Source organism: Nyctibius grandis, chromosome 3 (genome assembly GCF_013368605.1).
Source record: "Nyctibius grandis isolate bNycGra1 chromosome 3, bNycGra1.pri, whole genome shotgun sequence".
Taxonomy (NCBI): Eukaryota; Metazoa; Chordata; class Aves; order Nyctibiiformes; family Nyctibiidae; genus Nyctibius; species Nyctibius grandis.
Window position 1 is genome coordinate 98,441,182 of NC_090660.1, and position 23,592 is coordinate 98,464,773.

Consider the following 23,592-nt stretch of genomic DNA (forward strand, 5'->3'; position numbering starts at 1 on the left):
AAAAGATCTGACTAGAGAACTGTTTAGAGAAGTCTGTATAAACAGACCTGTTAGGCTGATATCTCACATTTTAGCCACAGCTTTTTGGAGCCTTCAACTAGATAATGAAGGGATTTTTCAGGCTTTGGACTCCCCAGCGCATCTGTCATTTAATAACACTGCACCTATTTCCTCATGTGTTTGCAGCTGACTCCTGTGTAATTTTTCCCTGCCTGCCCTGTTTTATGTCCCCTCTCTGTCCTCTTACCTGTTACCCACAGGTAACAGTCACTGCCTCAACATTTTTTATCTGGAAGATGCTCAAAAGCATTTTGCAGCCTCTTGGCCTCATCCAGGTGTGTGTTCCCATCTATGAAAGAGGATTAATCACTATGTTGCTAATAATGGCCCCTGCGTGATGGGTAGGGATCATGTCATACCACAGAAATGAATCCAGGCTCAGCAAGAGGCAGGCGACCATTGCAGGCACCAAGCAGAGATGCCCCCCTGCTAGCCCCAGCCCTGCTGCATGGTGCACAGCATGGAGTGGAGAGCAGCCCATGCCAGGCAGGTAGCCAGAGCCAGAACCTTGACAGCCCAGCCCATTGCCAGAGGTCCCCCTGGTAGCCCAAAGTGGGACTCCGGACTCCAGGCTGGGCACCACCATGCTGCAGTTCCCAGCAAAACCCAGAGGAAAGGGTCCACTGACCTCCCCTGCCAGTTTAGGGGATGCTCAGGAGAGCAGGGTCCCCTCCCCTCCATTCCCCAGAAGAGACGTCAGCATGAAGTCCATGGCAAAGGCTGAAGTGTCCCCAGAAAAGCACAAGTAAAGATCTGCTATGAAGAGATGTCCTACTGCATGAGGCTGTGAAGGAGAATGGAGCTCTCCTCTCTCAGGCTGCTTCCTAAGGACAGTGCTGGGATGACAGGGAAACCACCGCCTTTCCCCTTCATGGCTTGCTCGCACAGCAGCTGGCTATGTCTTAAGCTGAATACACTGCACCACTAATTTTACTGAAAGAAATCTTTAAATGGCAACAAACAACTATATATTACACCAAAGAACAACTAGGAGGATAAATTATGATTTACTTAACCCTCAACTGTTCTCAAAGGTGCAAATCTCTCATAAACGCTGCTGGTGGCTAACAACCAACCCACTTTTCAGGCAGCCCAACATAGCCACCATTAGTATTGTTCACAGAGTAGTGAAGGTTCCTGACATCCTACAAACATGAAATAAAAACAGTTTGCATTTCTACAAGTAAGAAAGGCTTGAGCCTGATAACCCTGCTGTGAGGTGTCCCCTGCTGAGGGAGGCGGGGATCCATGTTAACTACCTGCCCATGGCCACACAGGAGAGGACGGAACAGAAGTGAATGGGGCTCTGCTGACCACCTGGCTGAGCTCCCCACCTGCATCTCCCTCCACCTCCAGTGGCCCATCCATATCCCACTATCCATCTGTCAAAAAAATATGAGATATCTGGGTACTAAAGTAGTAAATAAAAATGTAGCCTGTCCATAAGGATCTCCTATTTTCCAGTAGTTTTTCACTTAGCTTGCTTCTGAAATACTTCATCAGCATTTCAGTGGAAGATGCCTTTTAAAGGAGCCCACCCTCTGCAGCACTTGTAACAGTCCTGAAAAGAAACACCGCTCTCGTTTGCTTGTACTGCTTCCCTCCAATCCATTATGCATCCCACCCATTATTTCAAGTGTTCACCACCCTTACCCCAAAGCCACGTCCCACACCCTGACCCAGCTTTGCTGTGGCTGTGTTGTAAGAGTGCCCCCGCAGTGCCTCAGAGGCCAAACCCAACACATTATCATCTTCACCATGCTCTTGAGGGTGTCACAACAGAGTCTGCCCTTTCAGCCTCCCCTTTGCGTACTACCTGCAAGAAAAATGTCCCATCCACCACCATGCAGGATGCCCAGGTGATGCTTACTCCACAGAAGCGATGTGTGAGCTACCCCAATGGAGTTACATCTGCAAACCAGAAAATGCTGAAACTGGCTAACTCTGCAGGACTGCCCATTATCCCCTATTTTTGCTTGATTCACCGGAAGACAGCATGCAGAAGTACTCCAGCGGCAGCGAGGTCTGCATATGGACCAACCTTCTGTCTGTACTGGTGCCTCTGACTCCTTTTGCTCCATCCCAGCATCCCCTTCCCATTCCTGACCAACTAAAATGCTGATAAACTGCAGTGGTGTGTAGGTATATGGTCCCATACAAGAAACAAAAAGTGCTGTCTCATCTCACAATCAGGCACTGGTTAGCCTAGTCTTCAGTACGTGCTAGAAATCCAGTTCAGAACAGGTGGCTACATCTCAAAATGCCACATTTGCCCCTCTCTAATGGATAGAATAGCCTCTGTGGGTGGCAGTAGTTTTTTGGACATTTGGCATGCCCTTGCTCTACAGGTCTCCTTTTTGAGCTCTCCTGTGATTGACCACTGGTGAAGCCATCATGCTGTGGAGAGAGGCTTCTTGCATCTCCTCTTGGCCTGATGCTGGCTGGAGAGGAGGGAGGACTAAAGCCTTGAGCGTTGTCTTTGGCCGTAAGTCCTTTGGGTAGTGCTTCTAATGCAGTCAGCTGAAACCGAAGGTCCTACAGATGACTGAGCCCATCAGGCCCTGCCTTGGACCAGTCATAAGGTCAACCTCTGCAGAAAACTGTTATGAGAGCCCAGGAACTCAAGCAATGGGACCACCTTGACATAAAGGCAGAGGCAAAGGACTTCCCTACAAGCCCTAAGGCGTGTTTTGGATGTGCTTATATTTTGGGGTGTTTCTATCAGTTGGGAATTCCTTTATTTGGAAACTGACCTGGAACACCTGAAAGGACTGTGGGACACCCCAGTGGGCCTGAGGACCTTGGGACCTGCTGATGGCCACCAGCTGGTCCTCCCAGGGCTGGGGTGAGTGCCTTTCCTTTGCACAGGAAGAGCGCCGGGACATTTTGTACAGTGCAGACATTTGGGCAAACCTTTGGGAACACGAGCATAAGTGCAGACAGTGACAGGGAGAGGAGTGCAGAGGCTGTTGGCTGAGACAGGGCTGACAAGTGCCTTTAAGGTCCAGATAGAGGTGTGTGTTGCTGAGGTCCTGCTTTCACTCCCTGTGCCAAGAGAGACTCAGGAAGACCAGCGCTGAGGAGAAGGGCTTTGCAGGGAGGTTGGGGCTTGGTGGTACCCAGAAGGGGCAGTGTGGAAACTGCATGGCCTCGCTTGGGTATGGTCTAGCTCAGTCCTCTAGGCACGAGCCGTGCTCATAAATTTCTCTTCAGCCTGGTCTAACAGTTGGCTACAAGGCGTCTGCTTCCCAGAGGAGCCACAGCTGAAAGCTTTGTCTCTGCTGGTGGCAGTGGTGATCAGACCAGCCCTTCGGGGGCAGAGAGGTTGTGCCCAGTGCCTCTGCAGAGGACGGGAAGGCAGCCTGTGTCCCTTCCCTGTTTCTCCCATAGGATAAATCAACACTTTGCCTTTTCATTTGATCCACTGGTATTTCTGAAGGAATTTACACAGCCTTTAATGTGGGTTGTTTCCCCGAGTTAAACAGAAAAGGGCTATAAACTGAGGCTATATCAGAAATCAATGAGCTGCAATGGAGAGCTATGGAAACAGCACTATGTGCTGTGTGCAAAGGGCACAGACTCTGTCAGAAAAAATATCCTTGAACTGGTTTGTGCCAGCATGGTTTTGGTCCAACCTGAGGGTGCAAATGTTTAGTCCCAGGACAGTGCAGGAGGGTGCAGCTCTCCCCCAGTGCCCCTGCAGAGCAGAAGTCCCAGGGAGGGAAGGAAGGAAGAGAGGAGGAGAAGCTGTGCAGGGTGTTTTGAGCGTTGTTTTGGGTGTTTTTCATCCAGTCATAAGACAATGAATTGGATACCGAGCAAAGTTAAGAGCAATAGCTTGAAGCTTTGGCTGCTCAGGCACTGGGGAACCAACCAGCCATCAGCTCCCATTGCAATGCGTTCAGATCCACCCCATGGCCAAGCGAGGCAGACAGTAATGTACCTTGTAATTATAGGCTGCAAACAAGCAGTGCAAGATGACAAACAGGGAGAAGTATAGCCTATCAGAAACAACTAAAATCACAGCTCTAAATATGATTGAAATGTAGTTTAAATTTCAGAGATTTGCTGTAACTCTAAATGCACTGGTAATGTGCTGTATCATATTTGTAATTTTACCATAATATAATTTAATGCTAGGCTATTTTTCAATATTTCAAGACACTGTCAAAAGGGTGAGCTGAATAAAGGAAAAAAAACAAGATAGTGGAAAATTTCAAAGAAGTGTAACATCTAAAAAGAAAACACAACATACCAATACGAAAAAAAGACGTTGGAAAATGAATTTGTGAGTTATCTCCTGAACGCATTAGAACAGATAATATTAGAGGATATTTCAACTTTCCCTTCTACTTTCTCATTGTTTGAAACATCAGTGAGAAGGGAATAAAAGAGAGCAGAATCTCATAGCCCAAAGATTTACTCTGTCACATTCAAGGACAGAAGAAAGATGGGGAGAAAAAAAGAAAGAATAAAAACCATTTAAGTCTCAAATTTGGAGATACATAAATGTCTGTTTTGGGGGATTCCCCTTGCCACCCAAACTTTAGAAGGAAAAGAATTCTTTTCATGAATGTAATTTCTTCTTTGGGAAAGAAAAAGAAAATGATTCATGCAGAAAATTTCCACCAGGCCCAGTTGTAACATCTTTGCTATTTGAAGCGGTATGTAATCAAACTGCATTCTTACATCCATTTATGGATATTTATGTCATACAGCGCATGCAGCCTTGAACTTAGCCATTCACATACAAAAATATGAGTTGGTATCAGGTTAATTTATTCTATATAATCTTGTAGGGATGTTTCACTAACAGACCATTTGAAAAAAAAAGAGCATCTTGACAAATAAAACTAGAACCAGTTATGGAGATCCCACTGAAATTACAAATTGAAAAGGATGCATAAGGGTGGAAAGTAACACAGCCCAGGAAGAGGAGATGATGACCCTCTACAATGCATGAAAATGGAGCTATTTTGCAGGAAAGTCATTCCACAGCAATTCCTCTTTATAGGCATGTACGGTGCAAGCCAGGAAGTACACAGTGTGAAGCTTGCACTGCAATTTTTTCCCACTCATCATTCTCGAAACAGTGATCAAATCGATGGCATTTTAGATCTCTCATCAGTATTCCTTGGGTGTTAGTTAAAAAACCCACACAGTTAGTGGATGTTTAACTATACATTTAATTATGGAGTTTCAGTTTTAAAACCCAAGGCCTGATGCTAAGGTTGGTCTAAGGTCCCACTGAAGTTAATGAAATGTTTGTCTAAGGAGGCCAGGTGCAAACTGGGAGTGTAGCTTATATCACATCTGCTTACTTACAGGTATGGCCAACAGTATACGCAATTCCTATTTGGACAGGGGTTTGCCTGATAAAGCAAGCACACAAAGCACAGGTCCAGGATGATCATTTGAGTTTAAAGGGTGTTTTCTGGCTTTCACAACTTTAATACTGCTAGTGCTGGATTTTCTGCATGGCATTTACACACACATACATACACTGACTTACTGTACCAGAGAACTCAAAGTTTTACTGGTGACTCACAGGTATCTACATGAATTACAGCTTATTACAATAATTAGGACCTGCAGATCTACTCTAATTTTGAGTGCAGGTGTGGGAAGGAGATGAAAGTTTATTGTTTCAAATTACTTTAACTTTCAATGCATTTTGGTAGAAAAGACAAGACTGGGTTAATTCTGCCAAGATTTTTAATACCCTCCCTAACGCAATTAATATGTTAGAGCTGTGAAAAACAAACAAACAAACAAACAAACAAAAAATGTTGTCAGAAGTTGGACAGGATGAGTGGAGAGAGAAACTTATACTAGGTCAGTTGCTTGGTATTCCTGACTGCGAAATAAGCCATAGCCAGTCAGCCAAAAATATTCACTCTCTACACCAGATTCCAGCTTATTTTTAACATTCAGCATTATTAGCACACTCCAGGTCCCTTTACTTAGTCATAATTAATACATCTTGTTCTTTCTTTAAATAATTTATTACTCATTTGTCAGTTACAGTTTGCTGCTTCCAAGAACTTCTCTGTTTTCCACACTGCCTTTTACATGTGGAAAAAAGTTTACTAGGTCAATCAAAAGAGCTGCTACACACCTTCAACTGCTTCCTTCCATTACATTAAAAAAAGGGTAAGCCTATTTTGATGTGCTAACAAAAAACCGGTTTTTGAATGCATCTAAATTAAAGCAAGTTGTGCAATTAGTAATTTCTAGAATTGTATGATCTGATTTTTTTTAGACTTCACATTCTCCCTATATATGTACCAGTAAGTCAGGAATGTCTCTCCAGATATCTCCTTTGTACATGTAATGACTTTTAGCATAGGATCAAAAACATGATAATCTTTGTAATATTCATTTGCAAGCAAAATCTGTGTTTTCCATTTAATATGTGTGATATAACAAACCCACACCTTACAACATTATCTTACAAATACAGAGTACTTTTATACTTCGCTATATACCTCATTAACACTGATGTAACAGTGCTAAATAGATTTCTCTCTATGTGGCTCTCAGTAACTGCCTCTTCTCCCAGCAACTGCCTCTTCTCCCAGCCCAGGATGACCTGTGAAATGCTTTCACATCCAGGTCTTTTTATTCTGGTGGCAGAGAAGTTTTATTTGCTTTAATATCACAAGAGTCGTTCTTGAAGACCACGTGCAACTGTTTTTTTTCTATTAAAAAAGCAAAACAGTAAACAAAAATTAACCTGAAGAAACCGTTTCAACTCGCTTCCATTTCTCCATGTACAAAACTCTACAGGGCAGAGTCCCCTACCAGTGCTGGAGAAGAAACAATGCCAAAGAATATTTTTCAGATTACAAATGGGTAGATCGAGGTGGTCTCTCACATGGGTGCACTTTACACTAACACTTTACCAGCTGATCCGTCACGGTGATGACACAGGTTATTTCAGGACTAGGGGAAGGACCAACTGCTGTCACTACAGCCTCACAGAGAGCCAAAGCAGCACCAGCAGCAGGTTGCCTGCTGGAAAACAAGTCCTTTGGCCAGAAGCCCATAATCTCGTGTTCAGCAGCTCTGGTGCATTACAGCGGTCGGCCCTCGGTGGAAATATTTGCACACTCTGTGGGCTCTTCAGCAAGTTTCCACTTCTAGCACTGCCCAGGCACCCCAAGTAGGAGAGCACAAATGCCGAGGCCCTGCTTCACCACAGCTGTACTGTCAAACAAGTTACTTGGATGTTGTTGATGTCCAGGATTCCCAGACAGCACACTTGGAAATGATCCTCTCTTGCCAACCATGTTTGTTCAGACAGAGGTTAGATGAACTGGGTGAAGAAATAACGTTGGAATCAACTTTTCTTGTTTCATAAATGACCCAGGCCACAGGCGCCCACACCAGTGGTCCTTCCTTAGCCCTGCCAGGGACGGTTTCAGATTGCTTTTTGCTTGCAGTATAGTCGTTTCAACCTTATCAAACAGTGTTTGCAGATCAAACACAAGCACGCCCACCCACGGATGGGCAGCCAGTGCTGCAGACCATAGGCACACCAGCAGCCAGCATCCTTAGGGCTTATCACTAACAGAAAGTTGCACCACTAACCTTGCTTTGCAAGTACGTGCAAAATCCTGGGTAAACACCGATTTCAGTTATGAGTGGCTGCTTGCAGTGGTGTAAGCTGATACCACGAAATGGATACAACTCACTTAGATTTTGGTTTCAGAGACATTAGTATGACTTTGCACCACTTTCTATAAGTCAATGTAACTTTGAATGTTACACTGCATTGGTGCAGGATCTCGCGTGGAGAAGATGTAACAGTTGTGTATTTGAATTTGGGAATCAGTGGAGCTAACCTACTACCTGTGTGCACTCAAGGTCTACAACTTGTTTTACTACATTGTCAGCTTTCTGCACGCCATAAAATACATTATAGGGTCTTCTCAATAAAACCTGAAATCATATTGAATGTAACTGGCTTTGTGCCTTAATATATATTTCATTATCAGTTTCCTAAGCTTCCTATGCCTTTACTTGAAGCTAGGTCTATATACAACAACAACCTACATTGACTGAGGAACTTAGTTTTTCCACCATATCTTCAACATGAAGCCAAAAGAAATGGCAGTTTTATAACTGACTTTTCCTTGAGAGGTATGCAGCTTCTTCAAACTCAAAATTCAGAGGAAATATGGCACCAGAATGACTTCATGGAAGCTCCTTCAGTCTGAGGACCAATGCAGGCAAGTCACTGACTCATGAGCTGTAACACTGATCCTTTCTGAGCCCATCTGCACTTGTGTAGCTTTGGTTCAGGGCCTAAATGTAAGTCCAAGCATGTAGCACACTTGACTGTAGGGAAATCTCAAGGGACAGGCTCTTCTCTGCTGTTTTTTTTATTTAACTTTTTACTTTTTTTTTCCTATGACACAGTTGTAGGAAACAGGGATGTTTGCAGCCTGTCACCATTAAAACCCAAAGAAATCAACATGAAGGAGAAAAAAATTGCAAAAAAACTCTGCAAAAGGAAACTTCAAGAGCTTTGCCAGTTGCTAGTGAAACCATGCTACATTGCACCAGAACAAAACACCACAGAGCTGCATAAATACGTTACGGTTAATATCAGGTGGTCAGAAGGCTTTACTGGAAGATGGGGATGGAGAGGAGTCTCTTGATGTAAACAGCTTGAACCACAGAGGCTGCCTGTGTTTGAAGGTAAATAGATAGCTGTTTGAATGAGGAAAGAATAATATTTTAAAGTCTTAAAATCCAGTTGGGCTTTTGTTGTTGTTGTGTTAAATGGTTGTTTGGTTTGAGGTCTTGTTGGGCTTTGGTAGCCAGGTCTAGGAAATGGGCAGCGGTTGGAAATGAAAGACTTTTAACAATACAATGAAGAACAATCTGTAGCATTCACAGGAGGGCTTGTCTTAGTGCTAGGCACAGTCCTTTCATTTAACCTATTACAAAGGAGGCAGTAGAAGGTTTTTCTCAAGACCAAATGAAATGGTCTGTCCCTCTGCAGCCAGTCAGGGAGAGAATGCAACTTTTTGTGAGGCAGTGCCAAGGTGACACAGTTACTTTGAGAGAATGATTTTCAATTTCTTGTGAAAGCTCTTGTTTTGTAGATATTAATGAGTGTTGTAACACGTTGCTTTGCTTCACAGAAGTTTTGATCATCTTTTTCCTCAGACACAAAGTGCCCAGGATGTGAATCCTTGAATTCTTGCAGGCATATGAGCTTTCATTATATTACTCCCATTTTAATGACTTTACATTGGCTTCCAGGAAAGTCATGTATTGATTTTGAAGTTCTCTTTATTAACTGCCATTAAGAGACTTCCAGAGGACTTGCTACATCATAGCTCTCTGATCTTTTTTCTATTTATTAATCACACCATTATTTAAAAGGCAAATTGGCTGGCTATTTAATTTGACCTGAATTTATGGATCCTCACAACATTAATGTATCTTCAGACAAATTACAGCAGTGAGGAAAAGGTATCCCTTCCTTTTATCTCACCGAACCACACCTTCCTCCTGCCAGGAAATGTCTCACTTCATCTGTGCAGTATCTTTTACTTCAGTCATGTACAAAGAAGTGCAATCATTTTTTCTAAAGATTAAAGTGTAAAAACAATCTTTGATGCACTTTTATTCCTGCTGTTTCCATTAACGTATTAGAGAGCAACCTACAGTATTAGATAGCAATCTTACATAAAACCCTTTACAGGAAAGGGAGGCAAGTCTGGACGTTCCAGAACCTCCTTTATAAAGAAAGGTGAGGCATAAATGCCCTTTGGATTTTGTAAGCCTTCTCTGGATGTGATATTGAGATATTGAATTTGTAGTGACATACTGAAGGCAAATAGCACAGCGTTCGGATGAACAACAAGCTCTGCCTACGCTCTCCATGTGGCAGTTTTCTTTTCACCTGTTATTCTCAGGCTGCTGCTGAGGTTCCACAAAGGTGTCGACCTCAAAAGACTGAAGAAGCAGTGAAACAGTTGAGTTTTGCTTTCTTTCTTTCTTCAGTTAAGAGTCACTGCATGTAATATAAATAAATCATCAACATCGGCAGCCATATGAACATCATTTTCTCCTAGAAGAGAAATTAAAGGGCATTTTTTTTGTGCCTGAAAATTGTGCAAGCACACTGAACACCAGCGTTATCCCACTGGTAAGTTACAAGGTTACAAGCTCCAAAGAAGTTTGTAGAGAAGATTCATTTCAAAGAAAACTTGCTCAGGGGAAATCATGGGAAGCCCATCAGTTTCTAACTTTAAAGTAAACCTTGACAAAAGACTCAGCATTGACTGCATGAAATGATCCTCAGCAAGAGGAAAAAGAAAGATGAAAAGCCCTGCTACAGCAGCGTTACACACTGCAGTTTCCAACCACAGCTTCACACAATTATTTTGGCATTGGGGACTGTTGTTCCAAATTTCTCTTAAAGCAAAATTCTAATATAAGCACACCGAGATCAGCCAATTTTCACGTACTTGGGTGATGAAGGATAATGAACCCATAAGTTATACATTTCTTCCATCCAGCTGGCTCAGGTTTGCTTAAAGCTGCTTTAAACTTCCAACCTGCCATCAGCCTGGCCCAAGCCTTGGTCCTGTAACAACATCTGAGGCAATTGCAGTGCTTCCTGGATTAAAAATTCCTTACTTTTTATATAGTTATACTGAATACAGGCATTTTGCTCTTCGGTTTCTTCTTTTTGAGTGCTTTGGGTGTCTTGGCACTACATTACCTTACTTGGGCACATTAAGAATCTCAGCTTCCCATTTGCACTTCTTTGCATTTTACCTTATACATCCCATTTCCCTGAAGATGTTTAGTTTTCCTCCACCCTAAATACAAGATAAGAATATGTTTTTCGTTCCTCGAATGGCAGCATCTCAGACTTATTGTATGTAATTGCTGGTTCTACTTTGTTAAACTATTAGTTTTTGATTACATTAGCGCCTGCAAGAAAAACAAGTTCTCCCTGCGCTGCTTGCTTTCATCTGCGTGAATTGTGAATATGTGTATTATTAGTGACAGAAGTTGAAACTGACTTTTAAAAAATGTATTTGGAAAAAATATTTGAGGGCAATGAGTCATTTTAAATTTCCTTTAGCAAAGAGATGCAGTTAATACCATATATCAAATCTAGAGCCACGGTTGGCAGGTGAAGAAGTGAGTAATTGATGTATTTGGGAGTTTGAAGACTGAGTTATCAGTAAACTGTCTTCTTAAGCCACTGGCATTACTTCAAATTTCAACTTTAATTTATACCCTGAGAAGTCTTCAGTGTCATTAATTGTATCCACTAAGAAAATGGAGAGGAAAGTAGATGAATTTGTAATAAAATCGAACATAGAGGGAAATCCTCTGACATTTCACTAACTTGTAAGTGCTTTATGAGGGATGACTCCTAATTATTTGTACTAAAGGCTCAGTAAGCACCAGGAACAGAAGCAGAACATGTGAGATTCGTGTAGATTTCTGTTTAGGGTAATGAAGAAGGGTGGGACCTATTTCTGTTTGCTGAATTTTCTCTGAATTGACTCCAGTAGGTCTTATTTCCTGTAGCTATAAGAAAATGACTTGCAGTTTTATTAACTTAACTCTTATTCTTGAAAAAAAAAACCCCAACATTTCAAATTTGGAACATATTCCCTGTTTCCAGGCTCATGGTATTACTACATATGATGGTTTTTATCCTAACCTTTTCTGTTTTTCCCCTTGATGTTATTTTCTAGAAGTCTCTGTGCAGAACTTTGAAGGGAAACATCTACAATTTCACATGCAGAAGTCCCCAACTCCAAGGTTTCATCTGTTTTGAGGTCAAAAAACCCACCAAATTCTGATGTCTTTTCCATACCAAACTGTGAATCAGGCACAGTGAAGACAGACCACAATGGTATTCAGATTTCAGCCAAGCTGAAGTATTATTCAGCTGCAAGGTTAATGCACCTACTGAGCATAAATTAGAAGATGCCCAAATCTCATCTGTTTTCAGGTTATGACCGAAGATAAAAGATACCTCCTTAGAACAAACAGAGTCCCACACCTCTGGCCACATCCAGGCCAGGAAATAGACTTTTTTTTTTTTTTTTTTTTTTTAGTTTTTGACAAATTAAATCTGCACAGAAGGCATACCTTTAGGGTGTGCCAAGACCACCCAGCAAGACGGTTACCAAGGCAGAATTAGAACTCTGGAGTTCCTGGTTTATTGTCTTAAATTAAAACCACTAGACGGAGCTTATTCTAAAGCGAAAAAAAAAAAAGTGGCCAGAAAGTAAACTTTTACAGCATGGTAGTAAATTTAGAGCTTGTTAGAATGTTGGAGATTAATGGGAACAGGAGGATTTTTGTAAAAATCAGGATAACTTTGGGAAAAAGAGTCTAATGTAACTGCTTGCTCTGCTACAGTGCAGAACACCCGACGCCATCTGCCCACATTTGCAAATGTTTTTAAAGAAATTCCTACTGAATTGACCAATGCTTATCTGAAGCTGCAATCTTTGTTTCTTCATATTTTAAGCCAGTATAAATCAAAGGAACTCTGGGAGCTCTTCCTACAGTTATTTTAAACTGAGCTGATGTGTTTTTCTTTTCCACAGAGGAATCTAAAAGTGACAAGTTAAAAAACCAGGTATTAATTTCATTTTGTTACTTTACAACAGTAAAAAGTAACAGAGGTCTTTCAAAGCTTTAGCTGGTCTGCAAAATGTTTCTGCAAATAGTGCAAAACTCATACTTCTGTTTTAAAAGATTATCCACTACTGTGTGAATAAACACTGCGCAATAAACAACGTTGCTACATTTGCAAGTTCTCTGAAGTTTGCCAAATCCTGATGTCTCATATAATCTTACACCTCAAACCAATTTAGAAGTATTGTAGCAGCAACTCTAAGACTAACTGCTGCAGAAACACAGAGCAGTAATGTTTTCCCCATCCATCACTTCACAGATGAGGGAGGGAGGGATAAAATTTTCGTTGCCACCTAATAGAGCACACACAGCAAATGTTTACTCTGTTCTTCTGCTTTGAAGATATTGTCAAGCACTCCGCTGGCAGCCATTACTGTTCCTGCTTGTTTAGACACAGCTCTGAAATGCAGAGATATGGAACATGAAAAGTATTCGACTTCGGTGCTTTCACAGTGTGATGATAATGTTATATATTACAAATCCATTGCAAATCCAAGTCTAGAAGACATACAAATACTGCAGTTTGAACTACAATTCAGGCTGTTTGGGAGGAAAAATGAGCCTGTGACCCTGAGCTCCTCCTGAACTTCTAGCATCTGGAGTGGGAAAAAAAAGTATTCACCTACAGATAGTCATCAAGCATGAAAACTCTCTTCCCATTCCAGCCCTATGGGAGCATGGATTCAAAGGAGAATAGAATAGAATAGAATAGAATAGAATAGAATAGAATAGAATAGAATAGAATAGAATAGAATAGACTATTTCAGTTGGAAAGGCCCTACAGCAATCATCTAGTCCAACTGCCTGGCCACTTCAGGGCTGACCAAAAGTTGAAGCATGGTATTAAGGGCATTGTCCAAATGCCTCTCAAACACTGACAGGCTTGGGGCATCGACCACCTCTCTAGGAAGCCTGTTCCAGTGTTTGGCCACCCTCTTGGTAAAGAAATGTTTCGTAATGTCCAGTCTAAACCTCCCCTGGTGCAGCTTTGAACCATTTCCATGTGTCCTGTCACTGGATACCAGGGAGAAGAGCTCAGCACCTCCCTCTCCACTTCCCCTCCTCAGGAAGCTGTAGAGAGCAATGAGGTTGCCCCTCAGCCTCGTTTTCTCCAAACTAGACAAACCAAAAGTCCTCAGCCACTCCTCACAGGACATGCCTTCCAGCCCTGTCACCAGCTTTGTTGCCCTCCTCTGGACACATTCAAGGACCTTCACGTCCTTCTTAAATTGTGGGGCCCAGAACTGCACACAGTGCTCGAGGTGAGGCCGCACCAACACAGAATATAGTGGGATAACCACTTCTTTTGACTGGCTGGTTATGCTGTGGGATCTCTGCACCCAGGGGATGAGCAGAAAGAGCCTCCATGGCAATCCCACATTAGCTATGTAGAAAGGGCTTGGGTCAACCAAACACCTGGACTCTGGTCAGTGATCTTCAGTTCTCTCTAGATGAGGCCTGGAGTTACCACCCTTCCCATGGGACCACGGGGCAACTACCTGGGCTGAGGTGAGTGGCTGAGCTACCAACGGCTGGTTTATTATTTGCAACACAAAGATGTGGTGTCAAGAACAGCTGTGTCACACACTTGCAAAATGTTCCCAACAAATGCTTCTGCCCTTACCATATAAATTCAACCTTACATAGTTCTGGGAACACAGCACACCCAGTGTGTCATCATCGAACGTGTATGGGATAGAGAACCTCTTGACCCCAGAGCCTCCTGTGGAGCAGTTTCTGCTGATATCAGCACTGTTGGGAGTTTGATCAACAGAGAAGGATATACACATTTTCTCCAACTTCTCCTTTGAATTCAAGTGAACGCCCAATGTGAAACAACTGAAATGAGACTTTTCTTAATCATAAGTAAAAGTCTGCACTTCCTTCTATCATGTCTGCTTCCTTCCCACAACTTGCCAAAGTAATTCTCTCTTTATGATTACAAATTTGTTTCTGTTGATAAATGGACTCATTTTTTGTAAAACATTGATAGGCTGCTGTTTAATACACACGGTACTTACACAGTTTACTGAGTTATTTCCTTTATTATCTTATCATATCTATGGAAACACTACTGTTTATGAAAGGAACGAAAAGAGGCTTTAAGAACTGCACATGTCAAAAAATAAGTTCAGCTATTAACAAGCTAAAGGTATTTGTACATTAAAAAAAAACCACTTTCATCATTTCATGAAAACCTAACATGGCAAAATTTTAAAGTAATTTCTACTACTGATCATACTTATCCTTCCACTAAGCTTGCCATATAGCCAAAAAGAACCCCTGCTTGGAAGGATAGCAATATTAAAGTTAGGCTGAGTCCCAGTAGAGCTGTATCCTGTTTAGCATTGCAAGAAGAGGCATATAGGAATTCCCAACAACTAGTGTGCATTTGCTTCTTGACGTTTCATGTTAAAAGTTCAGGCTACATTATAAAGGCTTAAAATAACTACTCAGCATTAGGAATCACTGCTGAAGTGAAGCATGCTTTCTCTGCTTCTATGATGAGCAATTTGGAGGGGTAAAGCAGTCAACATTTTATTTCCATTCAGAAACTATGCAGTGATTTATGCCTGTTAAACTCTCCATGGTTAAATGTCTCATGACTCACTTTCTAGTAATTCCTTTTATTAAACCCATCTTACTGATGAGCTAAAGCTTGATAGTAGTCACAGAAAGAACAGCATGGCAGCTTTATTTAAAAATGTGGATATTTTGTTATCTGCTTTTGCACAATCACTAGCCTCTGCATTGTGTATCATATTAAAAGCTGTGATGATACCTTTCTGTCCTAGTGATAGAAATTTAAAGCAAAATAAAACATGATGACTTGAAATGTAAAAGAACTGGGGAAGTTGCTTTTAAGTACAGGCAATAAGATACGAATTCTGTGCAGCTGTATCACTGACATAATATCCCTCGAAAAGGCAAAAGGTATAGACAATTTAGGATAAGTAACATATTGAATAATCACATCCGCAAAGGCGAAGTCAAGATATTCCAGAAATTATAACACGAGTCACAAAGAACCTCAGTGAAATCACAGTTTCAAAGACCTTCCCAAAGATTCAGTCCATTCACAGGACTTTGGATTTATCAAGATGCATGCAGCGCTTTTATCTCAATTCCTACTAAGACTATAGTTGCCACTTTGTAAATCCAGATTTTTTTTGGCAACTTCTGCATATAAACCAAAAATGAAAGAATCTTCAGGATAAGAAAGCTTTTCTATATTATGCATAGAGAGGGAAATGTGTGTAGGTATGCATTAATATGTTTTAAGATTAATATAAATGGTGTAAGGCTCTTTATTTTCCTTCCAGAAATCACTAACTTGGTTAACTGAGAGAAAACACAAGAATTATTTTCTCATTTCTTTCTCTTGAATTTGCAGTCCAAAGCGTTGCATATGCTCCATCAAAAATGTCATTTTTGTGCAAAATTTTACACTTCAGCTTCAAAATTATCTCAGTGGTATAAAAAGAAAGTAGCAACTCATTTATGGGCAGCACAGTTTGGCTGAGGTAGGAACTTTGGTATCCTTAACTGAGCTTCTGGACTGCCTGGCTGTATGGCTTTTGGAAAACCATTTGACCTATTCACTTTTCCCATGAGAAAAGATTTCCTACAATAATACTGCCCCACTGTATGGCCACTGATGTTGTGAAAGAGACTTAGCATGTGTGTGATGGCCCAAAGATGTGAAATTATATATATATAGATGGCATATATATATACATAATATATATATATATGATATATATGTGTGCAACCATTTTGCATACGTAATTGTCCCACATCATTCCTGGATGCAAAGTACCGTTAGTTTAAAATGGATATGCCTAATGTCCAAATTCTATTTTGAAATGGCAGTATCTGGAGGAATAATATCTCTTTGTTTGTCATAACAAATAGTAAATGCAAATGCAAATAATGCAAGTAATGTAAATGCAGACAGTAATTACTAAAAGACACATTTTACAGATGAATTCTCATGCACCTAAAAGGTGTTAACTTCTTATTCCTCTCCTCCAATAGGACCTCACCTCTGCTATGAACTTACATTTACCCGCATCATGTATTTTAAAACAGCGCAGTTAAATCAGGCTACACCAAATACAAGCACCAACCACCACTACCACCATTTAACAGTGAAACGGGGGTAGGTTCAGGTAGCGTTCCTCAACCGACCCAGCAAAGCAGAGTGAAACACCAGTACTTGAAGCCACAGTCCCTGCCTCAGTGTTACTTCGCTCTAATTTTTGTGGGTCCTCCTCTGGAGCTTCCCTCTTTGGATTCCATAAATCTAATTTTCACTTAGTTATATAGAAAATTGTGACTTGTGATGAAAACTCATTGCACTGATCACAAAGCTCTGCCTGCCAGTAACACAAGCCAATGATAATGGCAAGTGGTGGCCCTGATGGAGCTGTCACTCATGTGCTTCTGCATTGCTCTTTGGAGTTATTATCATCTCAATCGCATCTTGCAGTTCCTGAGCCCTAACACACAAAATACAGATTTTTCAGTCCCAGAAGTAATGATCATGACAGACTATGGTATGTGTGTGGACGGTGCTTCCATGCATTTGCTGTAGACAGAAGATGGCAAAATGTATACGTTAAAACATTTCCGTAAGTGTGGTGTAAAGATAAAATGAACCATGCACAAAATAATATTCCTTTCTATTATACATGATCAGGTTCTCCTACCATTTAGCAGAAAAGAGAAGAAAAAAAAAATGAAGATGCTTCTCTTCCAGAAAGTCTTGAATTTTCCCATTCAAGAGCGAGCTGCGATGCATGCATCATTAATTTCTATACAGAAAACACTGTTCACTTCAACCAGCAATTAGTGGTAACATTTCTATCCTGTGCAGTGATGAGATTTTTATGCTAATCATTACACAGCAGTAAATTAATCATTTGGGCACATTTAGATGGTATGTATATTTCATGAGACAGATATAGATATCAAGATCAGTTTGATATTTACTCATGGTAAATGGAAGTGTCTCAAATCACTATGGGGGAAGCATACTAACTAAATATACAGCCAGAGATGTTTGCAGTGCAGCAGCAGCAGAAGCACCGCTTCATCTCTTGTTCCAGGAAATAGCTTTCTTTCTTTCTTTTTAATTACAGGAGGTAAAAATCTTGTGGGATCCCATAGAACCGAATCCATTCAAAGAGACAGTGAAACTCCAATAACGTCTTGACACATGAAGGACAAAAGCACCAAGTCAGTTTCCTATCCTGCAATTCTTCTTTTATTACTGGCAAAATTACCTATGTTACATTATGCAGTATTGAAAAGAGACTTTTCATCAGCATTTGTGCTACAGTCTAGTAGAGTAAATGAGTTATGTATTGGCCTCATCCCTCTGTAACTATGTCTGAAAGCTTTGAGTTGTAGCAGAAAGGAAGGCTACCCAGCGGCCTCCCTTCTTCTCAGAACATGCAAGAGATTTGTAGTACCTTGAGGAAAGTATTTATTTGAAATTTAAATTTTTGACATATATTTAAATACTGCTGCTGTGAGCTCTCAGCTCACAGATCTTTGCAGGCAAAAAGCAATCTAGTCCAAAGCTGATAGTGTTTTATTTTTTTGGAGGGAAATGTACACATGACCCCAGCCCTGCTGGCGACAGACGGGGTACACCTGTCTCAAAGGGGGAACAGGATCTATGTGGAGGAGTTAGCAGGGCTCATCGAAAGAGCTTTAAACTAGTATTGAAGGGGGAAAGGGATAAAGCCAGGCTTGCTAGAGACAAGCCTGGGGGCGGCACACCAGTGTTTGAGGGGCGGCATGCTAGCGAGGTCCTTTGGTCTGCCAGCTCAGGGGTGGTGGGGTATGGAGAGTCGTGTGGCAGCAGAGACACAAGGGTTAGTGATGGGTTAGAAACCATGGAAGTGCCTGAGAACAGTCACACAGGAATTAGGGCTTCTCCCCCCACAAAGGTGGCAGGATCAGTAGCCCAGCTGAAGTGCATCTACACCAATGCATGCAGCATGGGCAACAAACAGGAGGAGCTGGAAGCCATTGTGCAGCAGAAAAACTGATAGTTGCTGTCATGGAAACATGGTGGGATGACTCTCACAACTGGAGTGCTGCAATGGATGGCTATAAACTCTTCAGAAGGGATAGGCAAGGTAGGAGACACGGCGGGGCGGCCCTGTATGTTAGGGAGTGTTTTGACTGTCTAGAGCTTGAGGATGATGGTAGGGTTGAGTGTTTATGGGTAAGAATCAGGGGGAAGGCCAACAAGGCAGATACCACGGTGAGAGTCTGTTATAAACCACCCAACCAGGATGAAGAGGCAGATAAAATATTCTCTAAGCAGCTGGGAGAAGTCGCACGATCAGTTGCCCTTGTTCTCATGGGGGACTTCAACTTACCGGATGTCTGCTGGACATACAATACAGCAGAGGGGAAACAGTCTTGGAGGTTCCTGGAGTGTGTGGAAGATAACTTCCTGACACAGCTGGTGAGTGAGCCAACTAGGGAAGGTGCCCTGCTGGACCTCTTGTTTGCAAACAGGGAAGAACTTGTGGGTGATGTGGTGGTTGGAGGCCATCTTGGGCATAGTGATCATGAAATGGTAGAGTTTTTGATTCTTGGAGAAGTAAGGAAGGGGGTCAGCAGAACTGCTACTTTGGACTTCCGGAGGGCAGACCTTGGCCTGTTTAGGAGCCTGGTTGACAGAGTCCCTTGGGAGGCAGTCCTGAAGGGCAAAGGGGTCCAGGAAGGCGGGACACTCTTCAAGAAAGAAATCTTAAAGGCACAGGAGCAGCCCATCCCCATGTGCCAGAAGACGAACCAGTGGGGAAGAAGACCATCCTGGCTGAACAGAGAGCTTTGGCTGGAACTTGGGAAAAAAAAAGGAGAATTTATGAGCTTTGGAAGAAGGGGCAGGTGACTCATGAGGACTACAAGGACGTTGTGAGGCTATGCAGGGAAAAAATTAGAAGAGCCAAAGCCCAGCTAGAACTTAATCTGGCCACTGCCATAAAAGGCAATAAAAAATGTTTCTATAAATACATTAGCAACAAGAGGAGGGCCAAGGAGAATCTCCGTCCTTTATTGGATGCGGGAGGAAACATAGTGACTAAGGATGAGGAAAAGGCTGAGGTGCTAATGCCGCCTTTGCTTCAGTCTTTAGTAGTAAGATGAGTTGTTCTTCAGGTACCCAGCCCCCTGAGCTGGAGGACAGGGATGGGGAGAGAATGAAGGCCCCAATTCAAGGGGAAATAGTTAGCGACCTGCTATACCACTTAAACACACAAAAGTCTATGGGGCCAGATGGAATCCACTGAAGGGTACTGAGAGAGCTAGCCAAGCCGCTTCCCATCATTTATCAGCAGTCCTGGCTAACCGGAGAGGTCCCAGTGGACTGAAGGTTAGTAAATGTGACGCCCATCTACAAGAAGGGCCAAAAGGAAGATGTGGGGAACTACAGGCCTGTCAGTCTGACCTCAGTGCCGGGGAAGGTTATGGAGCAGATCATCTTGAGTGCCATCACGTGGCACATACAGGACAAACAGGTGATCAGGCCCAGTCAGCATGGGTTTATGAAAGGCAGGTCCTGCTTAACTAACTTGATCTCCTTCTATGACAAGGTGACCCGCTTAGTGGATGAAGGAAAGGCTGTGGATGTTGTCTACCTGGACTTTAGTAAAGCCTTTGATACAGTCTCCCACAGCATTCTCCTGGAGAAACTGACTGCTCATGGCTTGGATTTCGCTGGGTAAAAATTGGCTGGATGATCGAGTCCAAAGAGTTGTGGTGAATGGAGTTAAATCCAGTTGGTGGCCGGTCACCAGTGGTGTTCCCCAGGGCTCAGTGTTGCGGCCAATTCTCTTTAACATCTTTATCAATGATCTGGACCAGTGGATCAAGTACACCCTCAGTAAGTTCGCAGATGACACCAAGTTGGGCGGCAGTGTTGTTCAGCTTGAGGGTAGGAAGGCTCTGCAGAGGGATCTGGACAGGCTGGATCAATGGACTGAGGCCAACTGCATGAGTTTCAACAAGGCCAAGTGTTAGATCATGCACCTGAGGCACAACAACCCCATGCAGCGCTACAGCCTTGGGGAAGAGTGGCTGGAAAGCTGCCTGGCGGAAAAGGACCTGGGGGTGTTGATCGATGGCCAGCTGAATATGAGCCAGCAGTGTGCCCATCTGGCCAAGAAGGCCAACAGCATCCTGGCTTGTATCAGCAATAGTGTGGCCAGCAGGATTAGGGAAGTGATCGTCCCTCTGTACTCAGCACTGGTGAGGCTGCACCTCGAATACTGTGTTCAGTTTTGGGCCCCTCACTACAAGAAAGACATCGAGGTGCTGGAGAGAGTCCAAAGAAGGGCAACGAAGCTGGTGAAGGGTCTAGAGCACAAGTCTTACGAGGAGCGGCTGAGGGAACTGGGTTTGTTTAGCCTGCAGAAAAGGAGGCTCAGGGGAGACCTTATCGCTGTCTACAACTACCTGAAAGGAGGTTGTAGCGAGGCGAGTGTCAGTGTCTTCTCCCAAGTAACAAGCGATAGGGCAAGAGAAAATGGCCTCAAGTTGCACCAGGGGAGGTTTAGATTGGATATCAGGAAAAACTTCTTCACTAAAAGGGTTATCAAGCATCGGAACAGGCTGCCCAGGGAAGTGGTGGAGTCATCATCCCTGGAGGTATTTAGAAGACGTGTAGATGTGGTGCTCAGGGACATGGTTTAGTGGTGGACTTGGCAGTGATAGGTTAACGGTTGGACTTGATGATCTTAAAGGTCCTTTCCAACCAAAATGATTACGATTCTATGGTCCCTTTATCTTAGAATGTCATCAAAATACTTATGAAAAGCACAGCTTTATGGCACCTGACCCTGACAATAATAGTATTATAAGTAATATCCTCAGCTATTACTTTTTCAACTAAAGTTGAGAAAGATTCTCAAAGATCAAAGGCAGCATGCAGGTGGAAAGCAAAGTTCTGTCGGCATACCTGGATCACTTCAGAAGTGCTCTTGAATCGAAAATTGACTAATCAATATATGTTTAATTGCCAGCAATTGAAACAGCATAATTGCTACACTGAGCAGGGATAAAGATGAGCTATTGCACAGAAGGTAGAAAAACCCACCGGGAAAGGAAAGAAATTTATTAGCATCTCTCCATTTATGGAAATTTTTGAGAGAGGTATATCTGAACAGGCAGTTTATCAGGACAGCACTGTGAACAGCTGAACTTTTAGATCTGAGAACTATTACAGATCAGACAAAAAAGATCTGGTGAATCAAAAAGACAATGTCTTATTTTAACAAAACCTGTTTTTACATGTAAAAAAATCTTTGGTTTTCAATCTGAGAACTGAAAGATTTTTTATTTCACCATTAATATAAAAATAAGATGGCAGTTTTTATTTTTTAACACTTTTTTTCAAAATCCACTCTGCAGAGCTTCTCTCTAGAACTCTGTATCTGAAATTGATGTGAAGGTTAAATTTTCTTCAGGGGCATCACGGTCTTACAGCCTATCTTGTGTAGCCTAGGAGCCAACAAGCAGATGTTGGGATGTGCTGTGGCACTATGTGCATACTGCAGCATTCTTCTGCTCTGCAGAGAGTATTCTTGACTCCAGAGATTCTTCATTTGACTTGAGGCAATGGAGAAAAACACAAATAAACCCTGTTTCCAAGTAAGCACAGGTTAAGATTTTTTAACAATAAATGTAACTTCACAGAAAACCCTTCTGAATCTCTGATGTACAAAGTGGTATACCTTGAGGGAAAAAGATGGGGAAGGCAGTTCAGGGAACAGTCAGTAATATTCTGTGAAGGTCAAAAGGGTGGATTGAGAGACAGCTAAGGAACTGTCAGTGGCGAGCACCACCAGCTATGCTCTTGTCAAGCAAATAAGAAAAAACAAGCATAGGCATCATGCCTCGAAAGCAGAGAAAATTTTTGCTAACTTTATTTCAATACTGTTTCTTTAAAAAGAAGGAGCAGAGGATCTCCAAGCAGCTTTTATGTTCCTGAAATGATTTGGAGGGAAAATTAAAATATTTAATAAATTTGATGTAAAACTGTTATTATCATGGTAAACAGATATCATGGTTATTAATTCTATAAATATGAATGGCTCATCACTCAGCTATTGCTCAACTACAGAACTGATTAACAGCACCAGGGATTGCCTGCCGTTTGGTTTAATAGTCTGAGTTGTTCCTTACCTTAGTTGTTTGGTGTTGATTATATTGCAGCAGTTATTCACATCAGTAAGTTTGCTTGTTGTAAAATTTGAAAGCACAGACAAGGATCGTGTTATAAAGAAATGAGCAGCAATCTTACACCTTAAAATATTCCCCAACACCAGTTATATCTTCTCTACAGACACACTTGAAACTCATCTGAATATTCATAATCTTTGAGCAGGAAAAAAAAAACAAAACCAAAACCCAACAAGTATACAAGAATCAAATTCGCAGACTAATTCCTCCATCAAGATGCATATGTACCAGCATCCTCTCGCCCGGCTTCCAGCAGGGGAGAGCATCCCCACAAGAGAGGGGCAGCTGGGAATGGCTTCAGGAGCCTGAATCAAAATCCCCTCTTACACTTTGTTTGGATATCAGCTGGCAGGTAGTGAAGGTCACCAATCACAGCTGTGATGCCATTTCTGAAACATCATGGCATTTCAGAGAAAAACTGCCATACAAAATACTCTGCATGTCACTACGGCAAGTCTTCCATCAGAAAGAAAAGGACACGCACAGCTTTCCACGGGGAGGTGCCCGAAGAAACACAGGAGATCTGGGAGATCTGTGGTTGGCTTCCTATCCTTTATGTCCTGGTTTATC